Source organism: Ostrinia furnacalis, unplaced genomic scaffold (genome assembly GCF_004193835.3).
Source record: "Ostrinia furnacalis isolate ACB-3 unplaced genomic scaffold, ASM419383v2 OfSCF2824, whole genome shotgun sequence".
Classification (NCBI taxonomy): Eukaryota; Metazoa; Arthropoda; class Insecta; order Lepidoptera; family Crambidae; genus Ostrinia; species Ostrinia furnacalis.
Window position 1 is genome coordinate 202,699 of NW_021133063.1, and position 21,441 is coordinate 224,139.

Consider the following 21,441-nt stretch of genomic DNA (forward strand, 5'->3'; position numbering starts at 1 on the left):
TAGGGATTGATGGTGAAAACGGGCACTAGTCTCAAATTTTGCACGGGGGTTCCTATTAGAACGTAGGTGCTCACTAAGTCGGGATTTTGCAAAATTCGACTCCTAAGGGGGTAAAACGGGATCCACGCGTACGAAGTCGCGAGCGGCCGCTAGTAAACAATAAGTTTGTAATTCTATTTTAATGGAATACAGACCCCATAAATAGTAGAGAAATTATCGCGAGCGCTTTCACATTAGGGCGTTAGTAACGCGGCGTTTTTATAATGTTTTTATAATGCATGCATCCGCTGTCACTTGTTTGAAATTCTCGGCAGCACGTCTGTCGCGCGTTTGTCGCGCTGCTAAATCGCCTAAATGTGAAAGCGCTTTAAGGGTGTTAAGGGACGTCAGAGGGTGACCTTAGCCCAGATGAAATAAAATTACATCTACTATATAAAAATAAGTCGGGTTTTCCTCCCTGACGCTATAACTCCAGAACGCACGAACCGATTTCCATGGTTTTGCATTCGTTGGAAAGGTCTCGGGCTCCGTGAGGTTTATAGCAAAGAAAATTCGGGAAAAGGGGGTAAAACGGGATCCACGCGTACGAAGTCGCGGGCGACCGCTAGTTATTAAATAAAAATAATGAAAAGTTGGACACAATTAATATCGAGTTGTAAATACCAAATGTTCATGTATTGCTGGAGGTAATAATTGATCTTTATGCTTTTTAAACAAAAAAAGGGCCCGTCCGGGATTTGAACCCGGGACCACTCACACCCAAAGCGAGTATCATACCACTAGACCAACGAGCCGCTTGTGTAAAACTTTTTGGAGCACCACCAGTATTTTCGACTAATTTTATAAACACTTGATTAAACATACAACCGTTTCGATTAAAAATAAAAATGGTGAACATAATTACTTGCCTTTGCTAGCATTTAAAATGCCCAACACATTTTATTTATTATATCATTTTACCGATGTTTTAAAGCATTCTTTATACACAATGTCCGAAAATTTCGCCAACAGTTGCTGTTGGGTAGCTCTAAGTACCGTGGTCTTATGTGACCACTTAGAGTTTATATATATTTACTCCGGCCTGGTTCCTAATTGAGACCATGAAAGTTAATAGTAAAAAAAAGACTATTCCCACCTCTCGTTCCCACCGCTGCAACTCCTAGGCTGTGTAAGTGGGATCTACAGCTTGACCGCCAATAAAAACCCAACCATTGCGCGGGGGAACGTTTATATATCATTGGATCCGCAACGAAATTAATCAGAAGAACATAGGAGGAGAAGTTCACACTAAAGTAAAACATGAGCATTCTAAGCTAAAAATCTAAATCTGACTGTTTATTCAAGTGTTTTTAAACTATTCAAAACTACTGGTGGTGCTCTGAAAAGGTACTTACAAGCGGCTCGTTGGTCTAGTGGTATGATACTCGCTTTGGGTGTGAGTGGTCCCGGGTTCAAATCCCGGACGGGCCCTGTTTTTGTTACAAACAGAAATTGAAATTGTGTAAACTTCAGGTTCCTCATCGAATGCTACCTGATTTTTATCATTGTGATTTCATTATTTTTAAAACATTTTTCTTTCAATACTTACTTTTATAGATGACCCACGCAGAACTGTCCCACCAAACTCAATGACAGGGCGGCGCTACCATCGTTCAACTATAATTATGGTTTCCAACCATGTTTCCAACATGGCAAAAATCGGAACCAGCGATCCGGTATTGACGGTGGCGCCCCACTGTCAATGTCATACATAGGACAGTTCAGTATTTTGGAATTATACTGGCGGTTAAAAGTCACCCTTAAACGTACATATCCACATTATTATAGTAGCAATAACAATTTAACTGTATCTGCAATGCAGCCGTGAGGCTCTGTCACTCCGGAACCCACGCTTCCGACCCCGATGCGTCTGTTTGAACACATATTGCTGGCCCTCCCAACACCGGAGGGTATAATCACAGAATAAGTAATAGTTGGTATAATAAATTATTTTGTAAGTTAGGTACTTTTTATCGTAACACAGAACTGTCAATATCAAGACAAAAACTGGAGTCACTCTAAAACAATTCCTTATGTGGTTTGGAAGTTTTTTGAATCAGTCGAAAACGAATGTTCATTATTTTTAAAAGCTCCACTGTATAATGAAGTTAATAAAGCACACAAAGGAGTAAAAAACTTAAGTCAAAATGATTGACGAATAAAAAATACACAGAGATCCCTGTCTGATGAAAGCGTGAAACGTATCATTTTTGTAAACCAATCACGTCAAGACACAATGTTCAAATATTAGTTACAAAGACGAAGGTTGGATTCCACCATCTTTAACTTTGACAAACGTGAAAAGTCTATCAAACTCCTTAAAAAACACTGGTTATGGTTATAGTTAGCCTAACTACTCTTCAGAATAAAATTGTGTCAAATATCCTTCAATCTCACACTAACAATGGAGTAGTAGAAAATTGACATTGAATATCACAGCCTGTGTAGCTCACAGAAGCGCAGGTACCTATCCATTACCATACATAAGTAAGAGAGGCTTCGACGCTCGGTTACCTCCTTCCGGTTCCGTTCGCCACAGCCTCACATCCTGGGCGGCGCAATGCAGATGGTAAATGCTTCGTTTGAATATGGAAATATTATGGATGACAATGTTTGAATGGCAGGAATATTATAAGGTGGAACATGTATAGAGATAGTTTGAGTCCCAGGACAGGACATAGGATAGTTTTCATCCCAGATATTGAAACAGGGACGCATTTGATAATATTTGCCTGTGAGAAAAAAAAATTACGCGGTCAAAAGCTACTTATTTAATTAGTAATGTGTATTTACTTAAGGCTGGCAAATAAGCAAAATAAAAGCCTTTCTTTAAAGCTTTCTTACGGTGCTACGAGCACTAGCTATATTGCATTAGTTCCGTAAACATTTTATGAGTTACAACAAAATAACAATTAACCCACACTCTACCAAATGGAATTCCGGCATGAAAAATATGTGCTTCGTTTACGTAATACGCTGTTTATGAATCACTAACATTCATATCATCATAATTTGAAACATACAGCGTTTCCAAATTAAATTTTCATATTTTAAAGCGTAAAAGCTTTATTAAATTGCAGCATTTTATTTCTGTAAGCTTCATGTAAGCTTTTTCATTTTGTAATAAAACAGTTTAACATTCCTACTTCCGTAGGTACAGGCAACAAAAAATTGTGAGTGTCGATGTTAATTTTGAACTTTAGAAAACGTCACCTTTTTGTCCTAACTATACCACAGTATGGCAAATCCCTCCACCATAGTGGAGGAGGCTCATAGTCCAGCAGTGGACTGTAAAGGGCTGTTGATGATGATGATACCACAGTCATTTGTTTGGAACGAGGGACCAAAATTCAAGGGTTGAAGTATTCATTTGTTTTTTTTTGTACCTAACGTACCGACAACGGCACACAAGTTAAATATTGTAATATCTATGTACCTACTTAGTTAATAAAATAATCTTTTTACCCTACCAGCGCTTCAAGACCAACATTTGGTAAGTGCTGAGAAGAAGCGCCGCAATAATTGTTTTGTGGCAACTAAATTGCGTGCGTCAGGTGGTGTTTGCAGTTCGCTCCTTTATTAATAATAGTCGATAATTTTTCTTTGTCACTTTATTTACTTTTTTTATGTATGTTTATAATTTCCATAAGAAAATAATGGTTTGCCCAACTTTATGTGTATAGTTAACTGTGGAAACTTAATTGGTTTACGTGTTGTCTTACTGCACCTAAGTTAAATTATATTGTGACTGTATGTTTCCCAAAAATAAATAAATAAATAAATAAACAAACTCAGTCACCACTGTGTTAGAAAGAAACTATTTAAATATAGATTTTACTGGAGTTTAAATAATTAACCTTCGGAAGGCAACAGGGGTGACCAGTCACCCCACTAGTTCAAAAAAGTCTTGATACGTTTAGTTGCAGTTGTTGTGTCTTTCTGTCGTTTGGTCTATTCTCTAATTGGAGGGAGAGCTATCAGTCGCATACGTCAATATATCACGTTAGGTTCATGTTTTTGATATTTTGACACTGCTGGGGTGACTCATCACCCCTGTTGCCTTTTACGTATACTTTATTTTTTCGTGTTGCTAAAGTAAATGGTTGGTTTTGGAGTAAAAATGGCTTTGTTTTCGGATGATCAAATCGAAAAATACTTTCATGGACTTGCTGATGTCAATTCCTATGATAAACGCTGCTTAGATGATAATAAGATTTCTAAAATTGAAGACTATAATCTCAGTTCAGTCGGAGGAGGAATACTTTATTTCCAATAGCGAAAATTGTTACGACGATGACGTTTTACTAGCACAATTCAAACAAAATGTGCTACTATGTAAGAACATACATGTTTAGTCTTCTTGGTTTCATCACCTTGAAGTCAAACACCTCGACGAAAATAGTAACTCTTGCAAGAGATGCGAGAATTATAGAGCAATTACACATGGCATTCTAAATATGAACTAGGGACCTCCTGAGGGTGCACCTTCAGCAAAGTTATAGAAGCAGGCAAGGTGAGTGCTGTGTCAAAGAAAACTGAACAAAAAAGTTATGACATCTCGTATAAAATGTCAACTACCCTCATGCCCTGAAAATCGAAAAGGTATTTGCTTTAACTGTGTTTTATGTCAAAAATTAATTTATTAAAAATATATAAACTGTTAAATGAAAGCATTTTTAGTTTTATAATGAAACAAAGTAATAGATCTAATCATTAATAAGTTTGATTTTTCATTACAAAGCTATTTTATTTCAAATTATATTTGTGGGGTGACTGGTCACCCCTGTTGCCTTTTACGTATACAAAAAAAGTGTTGCCTGCCGAAGGTTAAAGGTAACTCTACAATAGCAAATATTACAGTCTCAAAGTAATATTACAAAGTAAAATAGCTCGTTTTGTTGAAACAACAAACTAGTTTACTAACAACGTGAAGCACAGAAGCAATCCGCTTAATGCATTGAGATTTACATGCTGTATGTGTTTGTAAGGGCCAAGCCATATAGCATAGAGGTACGCTGGTACTCACACGCTATAGTACACAAGAAATAGTTTTAGTATTGCTATAACTAGGCACGCTGGTACTCATACACTATAGTCAACTAATTCCCGTTTTCACCATCAATCCCTAACTTTTAAGTGACCCCTATGATAACAAAATTCCTGTCATGTGTTACCATAGGGTTAGGGGTCACTTAACAAATTAAGGATTGATGGTGAAAACGGGTAAAAAATAGTTTTAGAATTGCTATAACTAAATTAACACCATAAATGGCGCAGTGTTTATTAAGAAGCTCCGTTGCGCATTTTTCACAGTTTTCGTAATCCATTGCGATAAAACAATATTGTCCTGTGTTTCGAAATGCATATTATAATGTCCCGATCAATATCAAGATCGTTCGTTTGAGCCAAATGACGTCCACTAAAGAAAGACCTCTCCTAAGGATTTCCACAATGACCGGTCCTGCGCGGCGCCCGCATACAAGCATCTCCCGCGACCCTCACCAGATCATCGGTCCATCTAGTGGGGATCCTGCCACACTATGTCCACTCGTCTACGAGAACTTTGCTGCCCCAGCAGTCATATCAAGATCAATTAACAAAAAATATTTTCATCATCTTTACCATCCAAGATTTTTTTTATGTGACAGGAGGCAAACGGGATATGTGGATATGTGGCAGGAGATATTTGAAAACATTTTGCCTCAAAAAAAGAAAAACTAGCAATCGATTTTCCAGCAGTATTATTAATCATCATCTTCATTTCAGCCATAGGACGTCCACTGCTGAACGGCCTCCTCTAATGCTTTCCACGTTGATCGATTGGTAGCGGCCTGCATCCAGCGCTTCCCAGCTACCTTTACGATGTTCTCGGTCCACCTTGTAGGTGGACGTCCCACGCTGCGTTTTCCGGTACGCGGCCTCCATTCCAGAACTTTGCTGCCCCATCGGCCGTCAGTTCTGCGTACTATGTGCCCTGCCCATTGCCACTTCAGCTTGCTAATCCGTCGGGCTATGTCAGCGACTTTAGTTCGTTTACGGTAGTACACAGTATTATTACTAAGGTTAAAATGTCAAGCGTGACCAAGCCAAGCTCTTGGCTATGGAGCCAGGGTCTTATTCACGCTGCTACTACAAACTATGTATTTGTGGAACTGATAACATCTAAGCTTGGCACCAAGTTTGGCCTGAATGTATGAATAGTACTTTAGCTTTAATCTAAACTAGCAATAAATCAGGATAAATCACGGTACTTAGTATGAAAAAGAGAGGGCTAATCTGGCGAATAATTCAAAAAATCTTTATTATAGGACATTTTCAAGGCAATATACAGGCTGTTGGTTTCAATCCTCGCCATATTTAAGGATTTGATTAAGTAGCTTATTCTGATCACGAATCAGTAAAAGAATTGACTTCGAAAAAAAATTAAAACGAACCTGAACTTTAGTTAGTCAAAGAAAAATACCTATTTACACTACCTACTTTACGTGGCTTCCATCAGTAGGCTATCCGACATGATAAGCGAGCGATCCGCGTAGCTCGATGGTGCCGCAGTGTAAACGTATTGTAGTATTGCCACAGTACAGTTGATGTCTTAACTTGCCCTACTACCACTTCGGAACTACAAACCTGAGAAGAGTTGTGGCGGAAGAAACTTAATAAGTAACGGATACTAAACTTACATACGAATCATGATTGGTAGCTGTGAGAACCAAAACAGGGCCCGTCCGGGATTTGAACCCGGGACCACTCACACCCAAAGCGAGTATCATACCACTAGACCAACGAGCCGCTTGTAAACAGGTTGTGAATACAACCATGAGTAGTTGAAACTAAGTTTTGAAACACTTGAATAAACAACCATATACGTTACGTAGGCATTGATGGGTAAAATTTTAACTTTCAAACGGCTTCTCATCAAGTAGTTTTGAATGAAGAAATGAACTGTCTCATAATATCTCGTATGGAATCTGAACTAGCATTCAACTCGTTCTTTTCAGCCGACTGCTCTTACCATAATTGAGCAGAGCACCATTTACATTGTTTATGAAAACATGACAGTTCGCCACAATTCAGGCAATTAAAGTGGGGCCACACACATAGCGATAACATTCGGGTGACAGCTGAGCGAAGACTTGCGACTATAACTGCGCAAAAAAGCACCGAACTATACGCGAATATTTGACTAAACGCATCACAAGCGCGGTGTGTGTAGCCCAGGAATTAGAGAGATAAATAACGCAAAAAGAAGGGCCCGTCCGGGATTTGAACCCGGGACCACTCACACCCAAAGCGAGTATCATACCACTAGACCAACGAGCCGCTTGTATGAATCTTTTTAGAGCACCACCAGTAATTTCAACTAATTTCAACAACATTTGAATAAATAAAGAAAATCTTATATTCATTGGTAACATTATAGCAGCATTGTAATGGATTGTTTTTAGGCAACTTATTGCCATGCGGCTCGTTGGTCTAGTGGTATGATACTCGCTTTGGGTGTGAGTGGTCCCGGGTTCAAATCCCGGACGGGCCCTGTTTTGGCATAACTTACCATAATAATGCAGTCCGTCTGTAACAGGCTAACTAATGATGATGAAGTTAATCTGAACTTTATGTGTTCAATATTTTTTCGTAATAAATTAATTTTTAGTCCGTTACTTTGCCTTAATTTTACAATATCCATGGGAAAAGTAACAAGTAATATTTAATTAATTCCTATTCTAATCTTTCGGTACTACACAACTGAAATCCGGCCTCCCTAACCCGTCTGGAAAATGTAACTTTAAACATAATATTCTCTTTGTGCCTTTGATAAAACAGTGGAGATCAATGAAATAAGGAATTACTCCAGATGTGAGTGAGTAAAAATAAAATGATAAAAAGTCAAAACATAATAATATGTCATTGTTCGCCGGAAGACAAAACACGTTCATTGAGTCTTTTATGTCTTTTGTTTGCCGCTTCTTCCAAAAATAGGGCCCGTCCGGGATTTGAACCCGGGACCACTCACACCCAAAGCGAGTATCATACCACTAGACCAACGAGCCGCTTGTGTTGTCGTTTTCGTGACACCAACAGTAGTTTAGGCTAATTTTTAAACACTTGGTATAATAGACTAGTAGACTCCAGTTTGTAATTTTTTTGTTTTTTCAAGTGGTGTCAAAATTAATAGAAGCTACTAGTGGTTTTGTAAAAATTACTTCTCAAGCGGCTCGTTGGTCTAGTGGTATGATACTCGCTTTGGGTGTGAGTGGTCCCGGGTTCAAATCCCGGACGGGCCCTGTTTTTGGAGTAAACGGCTTTGTTAAAAGATCACAAAAGTAAAAAAAAAAACTATTTAGTATGTTCAAAACGTTTGTATACGTTTTCTTTACCTTAATTTTTATTGATACCACCATTTCGATACCACCAAATAGGTACATAAATGTCACGCTCATTCGTTTACGTTTACTATTCTGAAAAATTACTTCCAGGTCATCGGTCCACTGAGTGGGAAGCTTACCCACACTGCATCTTTCAGTCTATCATGTTCTTTCGAAACTTTCCCACAGCCACCTACAAGCATTGCCAATTGAACTATTCTTCTTCTTCTTCCTCGGTCCCTCACTAATGAGGATCGCGATCACAGATAGTGTTCCTCCCAGACTGCGGTCATAAGCTGTGTGGACCGCACGATGCAAACTCCCGCCCACCAATTGAACTATAGGTGATTCAACTTCTTTTCGAAATTTTCAAATTCAANACCAATGAATATAAGATTTTCTTTATTTATTCAAATGTTGTTGAAATTAGTTGAAATTACTGGTGGTGCTCTAAAAAGGTTCATACAAGCGGCTCGTTGGTCTAGTGGTATGATACTCGCTTTGGGTGTGAGTGGTCCCGGGTTCAAATCCCGGACGGGCCCTGTTTTTGGAGTAAACGACTTTATAATGGTCATAGTAAAAGTGCTTTTTTTAAGCTTATTTACAGAAATAAATGAGTTTTATGAGTTTTTATATAAGTAAAAAAAAACTATTTACTATTTAGAAACGTTTCTATACATTTTCCTAACTCTAATTTTTAGCCCCGGTTAGTCCATAGAGGGATACCACCAAATATAATTAAAATTTCACGCTCATTTGCTTACGTTTACTGTTCTGAAAAATTACTTCCAGGTCATCGGTCCACTGAGTGGGAAGCTTACCCATACTGCATTTCAGCCCATCATGTTCTTTCGAAACTTTCCCACAGCCACCTACAAGCATTGCCAATTTGAACTATCGGTGATATAAAATTCAACTTCTTTTCAAAATATAAACTTCAATATCAAAGCCTAACGTAACTTAAACAGAGCAATCCAAACATCCCCATAACGTTATTCATTCGGTTACAACACAAATAAGTACATTATTACTAAACATAAGGATCTCATGAATACAAAGCAGGAGCGAACTCCGTGAAATAGATTGCTCAAACAAATATTACAATGGGATAAGAAATGGAGGTGAATCAAAATGGATTTACCAGACTTGGTTTGGTCTTAGGGAGTAAATCTTGTTTAAACTTGAAACCTTGTGATAAAGGTTTCAAAGTCAAAGTCACAAATTTCTTTTTATTTACATGGACTATTAAATAGTGCTACAAATCGTCAAATATTAAATTAAAATAAAAATTAAATTAAAAAAAAGCTCATATGGAGCCTCTACATGTCTTATAATCTCATTGCCCTACCAGCGCTTTGAGATTAACATTTGGCAAGTGCTGAGAAGTAGCGCCGCAACAAACTCAGTCATTTTTATCTTATTTTAAGTATACTATCTGTACTACTCAGTGAATTTAATGAGTTAAAGAAAAACAGTATAAAACCTTGTTACTTGAAAATAAAAATAGAAATAGCAACAGTAATATTTTCATCAGAATGTACTGACTCTTAAGAATAATGTGGGGCGATATTTTGGACAAAGTTTATACATTACGAATGACTAAACCACATTGTTCAATGGCTTTTTCCAAAAACAGGGCCCGTCCGGGATTTGAACCCGGGACCACTCACACCCAAAGCGAGTATCATACCACTAGACCAACGAGCCGCTTACATGGTACATTTTATTTCACTACCAGAACCATTACATTTTCAACACACTTGAATACACAATAACCTAGTAGTTCGATTGGTATGAATTGGTTTTCCGTTGGGAAATGTAGTTCAAATCCTTCCTTTTGACTTCAGTTAATAAGAAAGGGTCGTCCTCCTCCGGTGGAAATCACAATGACATGACATGATGATGATGTTGATGATGATTATGATGATTCTCTGCAAGTTTTGAATAATAGTCCGATTCAAAGCAAACCAGAATAGTCACTAAAATCAAAGTAACTTTTCCGTTTACAAGGCCCGCAAACATAAAACTTGCATCCTGATTGTATGCAATCAAGTCATCATCATCATCATCATCATCATTTCAGCCATAGGACGTCCACTGCTGAACATAGGCCTCCCCCAATGCTTTCCATGTTGATCGATTGGTAGCAGCCTGCGTCCAGCGCTTCCCTGCTACCTTTACGATGTCGTCGGTCCACCTTGTAGGTGGACGTCCCTCGCTGCGTTTTCCGGTACGCGGCCTCCATTCCAGAACCTTTCTGCCCCATCGGCCGTCAGTTCTGCGTACTAAGTGCCCTGCCCATTGCCATCAAGTGTCAAGTGAAGTGTATGGAAAAAAAAGCTCTTCTAATACGTTGAACGTCACTAACTGTATTTAATTCCTCGTTTTCCTGCGATTAAAAAGAATTATAATAAAAAGGAAGAAATATCGTGGGGATACGTCGGATGTTTGTACTTTGAGCCTTAATTAAGTTTGTTCACTTTATCCAAAAACAGGGCCCGTCCGGGATTTGAACCCGGGACCACTCACACCCAAAGCGAGTATCATACCACTAGACCAACGAGCCGCTTACATGGTACATTTTATTTCACTACCAGAACCATTACAGTTTCACTACACTTGAATACACAATAACCTAGTAGTTCGATTTATATGAATAATTGGTTTTCCATTGGGAAATGTAGGTCAAATCCTTCCTTTTGACATCAGTAAATAAGAAAGGGTCGTCCTCCTCCAGTGGAAATCACAATGACGTGACATGATGATGATGTTGATGATTCTCTGCAAGTCTTGAATAATAGTCCAATGCAAAGCAAACCAGAATAGTCACTAAAATCAAAGTAACTTTTTCCTTTTAAAAGGCCCGCAAAGATGAAACTTGCAATCTTTTGTGCAAACAAGTGTATGGAATAAAAAAAGGCAAAAGCTTTTCTTAATTACGTTGAACGTCGCTAAATGTATTTAATTCCACGTTTTCCTGCGAAAGAAAGGAATTAGAATAAAAAGGAAGAAATATCGTGGGGGATACGTCGGATGTTAGTATATTGAGCCTTAATTAAGTTTGTTCACTTTATCTAAAAATAGGGCCCGTCCGGGATTTGAACCCGGGACCACTCACACCCAAAGCGAGTATCATACCACTAGACCAACGAGCCGCATGGCGTTAAGTTGCCTAAAAACAATCCATTACAATGTTGCTAAACTGCCATAATGTTGTTTTCTAAAACACGTTAAAACTTCTGGTGGTTTTATAAAAGACCGTCTACAAGCGGCTCGTTGGTCTAGTGGTATGATACTCGCTTTGGGTGTGAGTGGTCCCGGGTTCAAATCCCGGACGGGCCCTATAAGGATCTCATGAATACAAAGCAGGAGCGAACTCCGTGAAATAGATTGCTCAAACAAATATTACAATGGGATAAGAAATGTAGGTGAATCAAAATGGATTTACCAGACTTGGTTTGGTCTTAGGGAGTGAATCTTGTTTAAGCTTGAAACCTTGTGATAAAGGTTTTAAAGTCAAAGTCAAAATTTCTTTTTATTTACATGGACTATTAAATAGTGCTACAAATCGTCAAATATTAAATTAAAATAAAAATTAAATTAAAAAAAGCTCATATGGAGCTTCTACATGTCTTATAATCTCATTGCCCTACCAGCGCTTTGAGATTAACATTTGGCAAGTGCTGAGAAAAAGCGCCGCAACAAACTCAGTCATTTTTATCTTATTTTAAGTATACTATCTGTACTACTCAGTGAATTTAATGAGTTAAAGAAAAACAGTATAAAACCTTGTTACTTGAAAATAAAAATAGAAATAGCAACAGTAATATTTTCATCAGAATGTACTGACTCTTAAGAATAATGTGGGGCGATATTTTGGACAAAGTTTATACATTACGAATGACTAAACCACATTGTTCAATGGCTTTTTCCAAAAACAGGGCCCGTCCGGGATTTGAACCCGGGACCACTCACACCCAAAGCGAGTATCATACCACTAGACCAACGAGCCGCTTACATGGTACATTTTATTTCACTACCAGAACCATTACATTTTCAACACACTTGAATACACAATAACCTAGTAGTTCGATTGGTATGAATTGGTTTTCCGTTGGGAAATGTAGTTCAAATCCTTCCTTTTGACTTCAGTTAATAAGAAAGGGTCGTCCTCCTCCGGTGGAAATCACAATGACATGACATGATGATGATGTTGATGATGATTATGATGATTCTCTGCAAGTTTTGAATAATAGTCCGATTCAAAGCAAACCAGAATAGTCACTAAAATCAAAGTAACTTTTCCGTTTACAAGGCCCGCAAACATAAAACTTGCATCCTGATTGTATGCAATCAAGTCATCATCATCATCATCATCATCATTTCAGCCATAGGACGTCCACTGCTGAACATAGGCCTCCCCCAATGCTTTCCATGTTGATCGATTGGTAGCAGCCTGCGTCCAGCGCTTCCCTGCTACCTTTACGATGTCGTCGGTCCACCTTGTAGGTGGACGTCCCTCGCTGCGTTTTCCGGTACGCGGCCTCCATTCCAGAACCTTTCTGCCCCATCGGCCGTCAGTTCTGCGTACTAAGTGCCCTGCCCATTGCCATCAAGTGTCAAGTGAAGTGTATGGAAAAAAAAGCTCTTCTAATACGTTGAACGTCACTAACTGTATTTAATTCCTCGTTTTCCTGCGATTAAAAAGAATTATAATAAAAAGGAAGAAATATCGTGGGGATACGTCGGATGTTTGTACTTTGAGCCTTAATTAAGTTTGTTCACTTTATCCAAAAACAGGGCCCGTCCGGGATTTGAACCCGGGACCACTCACACCCAAAGCGAGTATCATACCACTAGACCAACGAGCCGCTTACATGGTACATTTTATTTCACTACCAGAACCATTACAGTTTCACTACACTTGAATACACAATAACCTAGTAGTTCGATTTATATGAATAATTGGTTTTCCATTGGGAAATGTAGGTCAAATCCTTCCTTTTGACATCAGTAAATAAGAAAGGGTCGTCCTCCTCCAGTGGAAATCACAATGACGTGACATGATGATGATGTTNGTTTTGGCCCATCAATAATAACTACTTTATTAATTTTCAAATATTGAAACACTACTTATCTCCCTAATTCTTGAGTATTTTTACTGTGGCGAACTAGCATTCTTACTCCATTAGCTCAGTAGCTCAATGGTTAGTTAATGAACAAGTGAAGATCCTATAATAATTTTCTTCATTTCACCATCTCGATTGGGCAGTGATCTGAAAAACCGTTTTTAAATCTGACTGACTTGTTCATTACTGATAGCTCAGTTAGCTCAGTGGTTATAGCAAACCCTGGGTTGAATTGATAGATTAATGTTACCATCACTTTCTTCATTTTTTTCTCGATTGGGCAGCAATCTGAAAAAATAATTTCAATTAACGTTTCAGTATAAAGTGCTTGACTATTTATTCAAGTGTTTCTAAAACACGTTAAACCTTCTGGTGGTTGTATAAAAGACCATTTGCAAGCGGCTCGTTGGTCTAGTGGTATGATACTCGCTTTGGGTGTGAGTGGTCCCGGGTTCAAATCCCGGACGGGCCCTTCTTTTTGCCAGATTCTCTTATCTCTGTGGTTTACTCATCATCAAGTGAACCTCAACTTTTGCAGTTACTTTTTTGAAATTATAATGTACAACGATTTTTTGATTAATAAATATGATTCATTTCAATAGTGGCACGATGGATCCGATATTGAATTCAAAATCGGAAACATAACGATCTTTTCTAAATTGTCTTGCGTGTCGTGTAGGGAGCATCGCTGAGAGACAGTCTTGGCCAAAATTCTTTGTCTTCTAAGGCTGGGTTACACCATCTTACTTTAACTTTGACAAATATCAAAAGTCTGTCAAACTCCATCCAAAAAACACCGGTTATCGTTATAGTTACTGTTAAAGTTAGGTGGTGCAACTCAGCCTTTGTAGTTTTTTGTTTGATAACAATGAAGGTTCTTCAGTTCACTTTAATCTCTAATGTAAAAGCCCTGTGTAATTTATCAGAGGCATTGGATTAAGCCACACTCCCTGTACTGCCAAGATAGGTCGATAGGTTAAGGAGGCCTGATGTTCGCATAATTATGTCCATAGGCCACCTTCACGACATCCACAAAAAGAGTGGCAAATAAGTTTAACTTTTAACTAATTGACAAGCAAACGAACCCCTTTAAAAACATAATCATGTCGCCAGTACAACAAACTCCCCAGACGTCCCATTTCACTTTGAATTCAATTGATTTCAAACTCTGCCCAAGCAAAGTTATATTTCTGAACGGAATCGTGCCTCCAGAGAATAGTTAACTTCGAAAAGCGATTTAAGCGCGGCAAGTTTGTTGAAATCAAATCAAGTTACTAAATTGTGAACAGTTGTTGTATTTCATTGAGTTTTTCAGCTGTTAAAATGTTTTGGTCAGTTTTAGGATTAACTGTTAAATAATGCCTCTTCTTTACCCAACTGCGTCAAAAGGAGGGTTACGTATTGAAAGAAAAGTCCAGCCTACCCCTCATGGTAAGCTAATAAGTACTAATAAGCTTTACGAGTGGGTTCTCTACAATAGTCGAACTGGGGTTGGGTTCGAACTCGTGTTCCTTGGAGTCGGCCAGTCCTTCGCCTTCACCGTTCGGCTAATGACGCCTTATGAAATTCGTTCGTCTTATGTACCAATTTATATGACATTACGTAGTAATTAGGTCATGTCTTTTGACTGTGATACACTTAGCTTCCAAAGCATCATTACCACTGATTACTCGACTGGGCCGCGTCACCGTGATTCGTATAATCCGCATTACGAATGTACAAGCCTAAACACAGCTTAAACAGAACCGCCATACCACCAGGTCCAGATACCAGTACATTTGGCTGTTTTCCAAACGTCATATTTTCTTAAAATGAACACGGACGGACAAGACGAAAAATAAGTATGCCAAAATAAAATGTCCACATCACACCCTCTCATCTGAAGGTTGGGAACTACACTCGATACTGTTGACAATTACGTTGGTACTTATATCTGGAATAAATGGTCCAGTATCTACATACTCGGTTAGCCCACATATTAACTTTCATACATGTTAGATCTACATCTAACATCGAGAAAGAGGTCAATCATTCTCAACTCAGCTCGGCAGCGATCGCGAAGCTTCGAGATATTTTCTTATCCAAAATACCGCCGATGTCACTAGGTCTTAGATCCGTGTATATTACCTGTGATCCCATACGGAACTGAAACATAGTAGCTTAAAAGCCTCCAGAGTCCAGGCCCCCTAAAAGTGATGGAGCGTGCAATGCAATACTCTATCCTCGAGATTTCCTTGTATGATCGAATCGAATATGTATGTAAACTCCTTTGCCTGTACTTGTGTCTGTCTTGTTGGTTGTCCTAAATAAATAAATCAGTAATTAGGAGATATCTGGCCTTTTTTTTTCTGTATGATCGAACTGTTCTGGCCGTTTCATCCGGGCTGTGGTTTAGTCTTTAATCGAGCCAGACTCGAGTAATTGTGTTTGTTAATTTATGGCCTAATTTGTCGACTAGCAACACTGCCTGTAATGTCTCTTGTACTACGCTTATCTAGCTCCCACAGTCCACTAATGATAAGTAGATTCACTCATTATCTACCTACAATCTTTCAGGAATCGTTTTTAATAAAGATCAATAATTTTTCAAGCTCTAATTTTTAAAGACTGGGTTGCACCATCTTACTTTAACTTAGACAAACGTCGAATATCTGTCAAAATCTATACAAAAAGCACCGGTTATCGTTATAGTTACGTTCAAAGACATGTGGTGCAACTAAGCCTTAATAGTCGAGCGGTGGTGGCGGGGGTCGAACCCGCGTTCCTCTGATCATGAGTCGGCTAGTCCAACTCCTTCACCGTTCGACTATGCAATCGTTGCTTCAGTTAGATTTTAATTTACCAAAAAAAAATACATATAATCTGTAACCTACTGGAAGACGTAGCGTGGGCAGGCCTCCTACTAGGTGGACCGACGATCTGGTAAAGGTCGCGGGAAGAGCCTGGATGCGGGCAACGCAGGACCGTGCATTGTGGAAAACCTTGGAGGAGGCCTTTGTCCAGCAGTGGACGTCATTTGGCTGAAACGAACGAACGAACGAATCTGTAACCAAAAATTCTGTCACAACATTAAATACTTCCTGCGCTAAACACACAATTTTAAAGAAATATCGACAAAGATTCGACGCTAACGAAAAAATATTAAGTACCTACTACGTATGTTCCACGTATAATATTCTCCTCGGCAAATATCAAACGTTTTACCCACAAACATCAACGAGCTTGAAATTCAGCTGAAAAATGTCGTCAGGATCAAAATGTTGGAGCTCCACGAAATTCCTTTATCTCAAGCGCTATGAAGCGTCATGGTTGTGACTTTATTTTCTCGCCCAAATTAAATTGTGAGTAGTTCTGAATCGCGCTTAGCTCGCGTTGTCTGCAGCTTTTATTTTAGAGGTAGATTTTGCCTTTTTGGTAGATTTCTGGACTTCTAATGAATTTTTACTTCAGAGCTAGAAATGGACTTTTATTTAAAAAGAGACTTATGCCCGTTCTCAACATCAATCCCTAATTTTTACAGACCCCTATGACAACAAAACTCTTGTTATTTGTTACCATAGAGGTCACTTATAAATTAGGAATTGATGGTGAAAACGGGCATTAGCCTCCCCAAGCCGTCGGGCCAGTGTGGGCAGTACAGGCCTTTTCCATTTGCCTCTCGTAAATTGAAGAGAGTCATGTTTTTCTAAATGACTTGATGATTATCATAGCAAGCAGCTAAAAACTCATGACAATTCCTTGATTAATTTCTGATTTCTCGATATGCGTCTTCAAAGTTTTCACTTTAGTCCACTTCGAATTAAATTCACACTTTTGAATCAACAAGATTCACGTGAATGAATCAACCAGATTGTCTAAAAAGAGATACAAATGTTAACCCCAGTTGTTACAACACATTAGACCAGATACAATAAAAGCAAGCGTTTAATTGCGTACTTTTAATCAACGCTGCAATTAGTGCTGGCTGAAATTCCAGAAGTTTCTGTAGTCATACCGCGTACGAGCGCTTAGTGTTTTTGTCTCTTTATTAGAATGTCTAAAACTTAATTTCCTCGAAACTTAACATATTCTAAAAGATCTCTTATTAGTATAGTCAGTCTTGTATTGTGAATACGGGCGTCACGCCCGTATTCACAAACATTACTATGAGGTCTCACAGTGCGCGTGGACGCACAGGGTGACAAATAAACCAATCACAAAGCTCTATTCAACGCTGTGCGTTCGATTTTCTGCTTCACTTAAGTAAGTATCGTTTGTGAATACGGGCGTAGTTCGTGACACCCAGTGGCCAAAAAATTGACAACACCACCTTATTCCAATTGTAACAAAGACGTGTTGCGAAATTAAGCTTCTTTTTACTAACTATTTGACGCTGACGATATCTGTGTACAAAATATCTAACCAAAAGAAAATATCCTTAAATATACCATATAACCAATCGTCGTTTATATTGCAATTTGTTCAATGACAAAAAATTCAAAAAAAAATCTAACAAAATATAAATTATTCATGGAGACTTTTATATTTATAATAAAAAGAACAAACTGCTTAGGAAACATTAGTTAAAAAACATTTTGGTGTCTTGAAAGATTTTTTTCCCGTACGCTGTTTTTTTACTCTCCTGTAAACTTGTAATTTTTGACATAGAATATGAGCATAATAATATGAACGACGCAATGTAGATTAACAGACGGAAAAAGTTAGTCCCTTTAACCTAACAATTATTTTCTTCCTTCAATTTGCTAATTTGATCTTATTGGATATACCTTACTCTCCTATCTTAAAAATAGTTGAAGCAAAACAGGGCCCGCCCGGGATTTGAACCCGGGACCACTCACACCCAAAGCGAGTATCATACCACTAGACCAACGAGCCGCTTGAACACCATCGCTTCTGAATTCAACATAATCTTCAATTACACCTGTTTAAACATCACCATACTGAAACAGTTGTTCATTGCGTGCTATAATTTGGTAAATATAATTATTCAAAGTGGTCATTTTTTAACCACAACGCTCTTAGTATGTCTTCAGTTATTGAAAGTAGATCAAGCTGTAGGTGAAAAAGAGCTTCACCCAAAATCCTCAACTACAGAGGAACTGGATATCTTACCTCCAGCTGTCGAAACACAAAAAAAATAATGCCTACATACAAAGCAAACGTAATCAATACCAAAGGTAACTGTCTATGTCATGTTGCTACGTTTGCTATACAAGTGAGTGAATCAATTTCGATGTTTGTGATCCAAAAATAAGCAAATTTTCCCACATTTTCCCGGAAAAATTATGTAAAGGGGTGATATTTGGCTTCCAAATTGTTTTCAAAGTATACGAGTATAAGTACTCGTACCTACTTCTTTTCTGTTTACGGGAATTTTCGGAAGGTATCGCCTACTTTTAAGGAAATATCTGCTAAAAATAGTAAAATAGGTTAAGAACATAATCCCTTATATTCACCCACGTTCCTTTGACCCTTTAAATAAAATAAAAGCAACCCTTGTTAAAAAGAAAACAGAATCCTTTTTAAATGAACTCCAAAATAAAATACCAGATCAAAACCCGGCAACTTTACAGAATTCTACATACTTTGTTGGCTTTTAAAACGTGTTCTCGAACACGAGACTTGGGTTGTATCCAAGATTTGGGAGTTCCCGGAGGAATAGCTAAAGAGCCGACAAGGGAGCTGGAGTTGCTAGTTTTGTGAGGAAAAAACCTGGGAAATTTTACTGAAAAAATACTGAAGATTATGTTAAGCTTACGGAGATGTTCTTTTTGTAAATTACTAGCTGAGTACACATCTTCGTGGGCGGGAAAATACTTTCCATTAAGGATATTATTTTGAGAATGTAGTGGGGTCTTACTACAGATTTATCGATACTATATGAAGTAATTCCTTATCCCTAAACAGAATATGCTCATGTATCGCTGTTGGTTTCTATAAATAAATAAATATACTCGTCAAAGTTCTTTACTAGCAACCACGGGCCGGAAGATGTAATGAGGGCTGGCCTCTTACTAGGTATACTGACGATCTGGTGAAGGTATGAATTAAAGGACCGAACGTAGTGGGAAAGCCTTTGTCCAGCAGTGGACATCATTTTGCTTAAAACGAACTAGCGGTCGAAACAGAGTATACAATAAAACCAAGGATGGTTTAATTAATATACTCATTTTGTTTGTAACGGTCATCCACTTAGATACACAACGGTTGCTTAACACAATAATTATGTTGCTTACGTCCGTATTCACTTGCTTGCTTAAGTGAAGCAACAAATTGAACGCACAGCGTTGAATAGAGCTCTGTGATTGGTTCGTGTGTCACTCTGTGCGTCCACAGTTTAATATTTGTCAATACGGGCGTTAATCCCATCACTCCCTTACAAAGCTACAAGCACCTCCATAAGGAAAACTTTAAAACAAAACCGTCTCTTATTGCAGAGTTTTTGCAACAACGTGCCGCAGACACGTACACGTCGTAAGAATAATAAGTGGGTGTTATCATTCCTGTAAATGCACGTTTTATCCACTCTATACAGGGTGGAATTTTGTAATGCCACCTGGAGGGGAAGTACTCTTAATACTGTAGAGAGAAAATTTTACTCAAAGAAAACATTCCTTTATTTTTGAAAAGAAAGAGAACTGCATTCAAAGATTTCCATTTTTTTTTCGAAAATTAACCACCATACAATTTTCTGTAAAAAATCATGGTTTTCCTTTCATTTTATTTCTCAAGTTTGTTAGAGAGATTTCATCCTTATATTTAACCCTAACGATCGATGCAATAAAAATGCAGGGTGTAATTTCTAACAGATTTTAGTTGGGCCGATTCCCAGGTGTGCGAAGCAAAATTTTGGAAAACTTTGAATGCAGTTCCATTTCTTTTAAAAAATAAAGGAATGATTTTTTTGAGTAAAATTTTGTATCTACAGTATTAGGAGTACTTTCCTTTCAGGTTATACAAAATTCCACCCAATATACCTANTACATAGTAACACCCAGACCCGTCACAGAAATTAAAATTCATCATTTCAATTTCTGCCCGGCCGGGAATCGAACCCGGGACCTCTCGGCATGGTAGTCCGCTCTGAACCACTACACCAAACGGCCGATAAATAAAATAAAATAAAATAAAATAAAAATAAAATGACATTCGTTCGTCTTATGTAGGTACCAATTTATATGATATTACGTAGTAATTAGGTCATGTCTTTTGACTGGGATACACTTAGCTTTCAAAGCATTTGTATAAGCAGTGAAATAGTTGATCATTACCACTGATTACTCGACTGTGCCGCGTCACCGTGATTCGTATAATCCGCATTACGAATGTACAAGCCTAAACACAGCTCAAACAGAACTGCCATACCACCAGGTCCAGATACCGGGTGCGCCAAAGTTCACCTAAATTTTCAACTCCGAAAATTGGAAGTCCGAAAATGTTCTTCCTAAAATTTTTCATCCTAACGATCACAATTCCTAACTACTCTGTCTCTAATGTTCATAATTCCGAATCATTCAACTTCATAATGTCATTAGCAATAAACATCTATTATACTTTTATTTGTTCTCCTAGATTTTCTAAATATAACCATATTTTACACTATTATTCAAAGTCATATCTTTTTTGTTTAGATTTCTTTCTTTGACGATATATAAAGTTCAAGTTTGTTGGCGTTAGCACGTATACTTGAGTCCCGCTCCAGTCATTCAGTCAAGTTCCAGAAACGAATCGGTCCTACTATTCATAATTATTGGTTTAGGTTAGGTTAGAACTGTGACCACAACGCACCAGCCGAATGAGCGAAGCCAGAGTCCCGCTCCAGTCATTCAGTCAAGTTCCAGAAACGAATCGGTCCTATTCATAATTATTGGTTTAGGTTAGGTTAGAACTGTGACCACAACGCACCAGCC

The 21,441-nt window shown here is 38.2% G+C and overlaps 16 non-coding genes across 16 annotated transcripts; 6 read left to right on the forward strand and 10 right to left on the reverse strand.

Moving 5' to 3' along the window:
- Positions 1-722: 722 nt before the first annotated feature.
- On the reverse strand, positions 723-794 carry TRNAP-UGG (transfer RNA proline (anticodon UGG)). Its single transcript has one exon. It is a non-coding gene; the product is annotated as a tRNA-Pro (tRNA).
- Positions 795-1,398: 604 nt separating this feature from the next.
- On the forward strand, positions 1,399-1,470 carry TRNAP-UGG (transfer RNA proline (anticodon UGG)). Its single transcript has one exon. It is a non-coding gene; the product is annotated as a tRNA-Pro (tRNA).
- A 5,286-nt stretch (positions 1,471-6,756) lies between these two features.
- TRNAP-UGG (transfer RNA proline (anticodon UGG)) lies at positions 6,757-6,828 on the reverse strand. The gene has a single exon. It is a non-coding gene; the product is annotated as a tRNA-Pro (tRNA).
- A 459-nt stretch (positions 6,829-7,287) lies between these two features.
- On the reverse strand, positions 7,288-7,359 carry TRNAP-UGG (transfer RNA proline (anticodon UGG)). Its single transcript has one exon. It is a non-coding gene; the product is annotated as a tRNA-Pro (tRNA).
- A 142-nt stretch (positions 7,360-7,501) lies between these two features.
- TRNAP-UGG (transfer RNA proline (anticodon UGG)) lies at positions 7,502-7,573 on the forward strand. Its single transcript has one exon. It is a non-coding gene; the product is annotated as a tRNA-Pro (tRNA).
- A 442-nt stretch (positions 7,574-8,015) lies between these two features.
- TRNAP-UGG (transfer RNA proline (anticodon UGG)) lies at positions 8,016-8,087 on the reverse strand. The gene has a single exon. It is a non-coding gene; the product is annotated as a tRNA-Pro (tRNA).
- A 162-nt stretch (positions 8,088-8,249) lies between these two features.
- TRNAP-UGG (transfer RNA proline (anticodon UGG)) lies at positions 8,250-8,321 on the forward strand. The gene has a single exon. It is a non-coding gene; the product is annotated as a tRNA-Pro (tRNA).
- Positions 8,322-8,872: 551 nt separating this feature from the next.
- Positions 8,873-8,944, forward strand: TRNAP-UGG (transfer RNA proline (anticodon UGG)). Its single transcript has one exon. It is a non-coding gene; the product is annotated as a tRNA-Pro (tRNA).
- A 1,093-nt stretch (positions 8,945-10,037) lies between these two features.
- Positions 10,038-10,109, reverse strand: TRNAP-UGG (transfer RNA proline (anticodon UGG)). The gene has a single exon. It is a non-coding gene; the product is annotated as a tRNA-Pro (tRNA).
- Positions 10,110-10,896: 787 nt separating this feature from the next.
- On the reverse strand, positions 10,897-10,968 carry TRNAP-UGG (transfer RNA proline (anticodon UGG)). The gene has a single exon. It is a non-coding gene; the product is annotated as a tRNA-Pro (tRNA).
- A 517-nt stretch (positions 10,969-11,485) lies between these two features.
- TRNAP-UGG (transfer RNA proline (anticodon UGG)) lies at positions 11,486-11,557 on the reverse strand. The gene has a single exon. It is a non-coding gene; the product is annotated as a tRNA-Pro (tRNA).
- A 115-nt stretch (positions 11,558-11,672) lies between these two features.
- On the forward strand, positions 11,673-11,744 carry TRNAP-UGG (transfer RNA proline (anticodon UGG)). The gene has a single exon. It is a non-coding gene; the product is annotated as a tRNA-Pro (tRNA).
- Positions 11,745-12,342: 598 nt separating this feature from the next.
- On the reverse strand, positions 12,343-12,414 carry TRNAP-UGG (transfer RNA proline (anticodon UGG)). Its single transcript has one exon. It is a non-coding gene; the product is annotated as a tRNA-Pro (tRNA).
- A 787-nt stretch (positions 12,415-13,201) lies between these two features.
- Positions 13,202-13,273, reverse strand: TRNAP-UGG (transfer RNA proline (anticodon UGG)). The gene has a single exon. It is a non-coding gene; the product is annotated as a tRNA-Pro (tRNA).
- A 658-nt stretch (positions 13,274-13,931) lies between these two features.
- On the forward strand, positions 13,932-14,003 carry TRNAP-UGG (transfer RNA proline (anticodon UGG)). Its single transcript has one exon. It is a non-coding gene; the product is annotated as a tRNA-Pro (tRNA).
- A 4,331-nt stretch (positions 14,004-18,334) lies between these two features.
- On the reverse strand, positions 18,335-18,406 carry TRNAP-UGG (transfer RNA proline (anticodon UGG)). Its single transcript has one exon. It is a non-coding gene; the product is annotated as a tRNA-Pro (tRNA).
- Between the last annotated feature and the right edge of the window lie 3,035 nt (positions 18,407-21,441).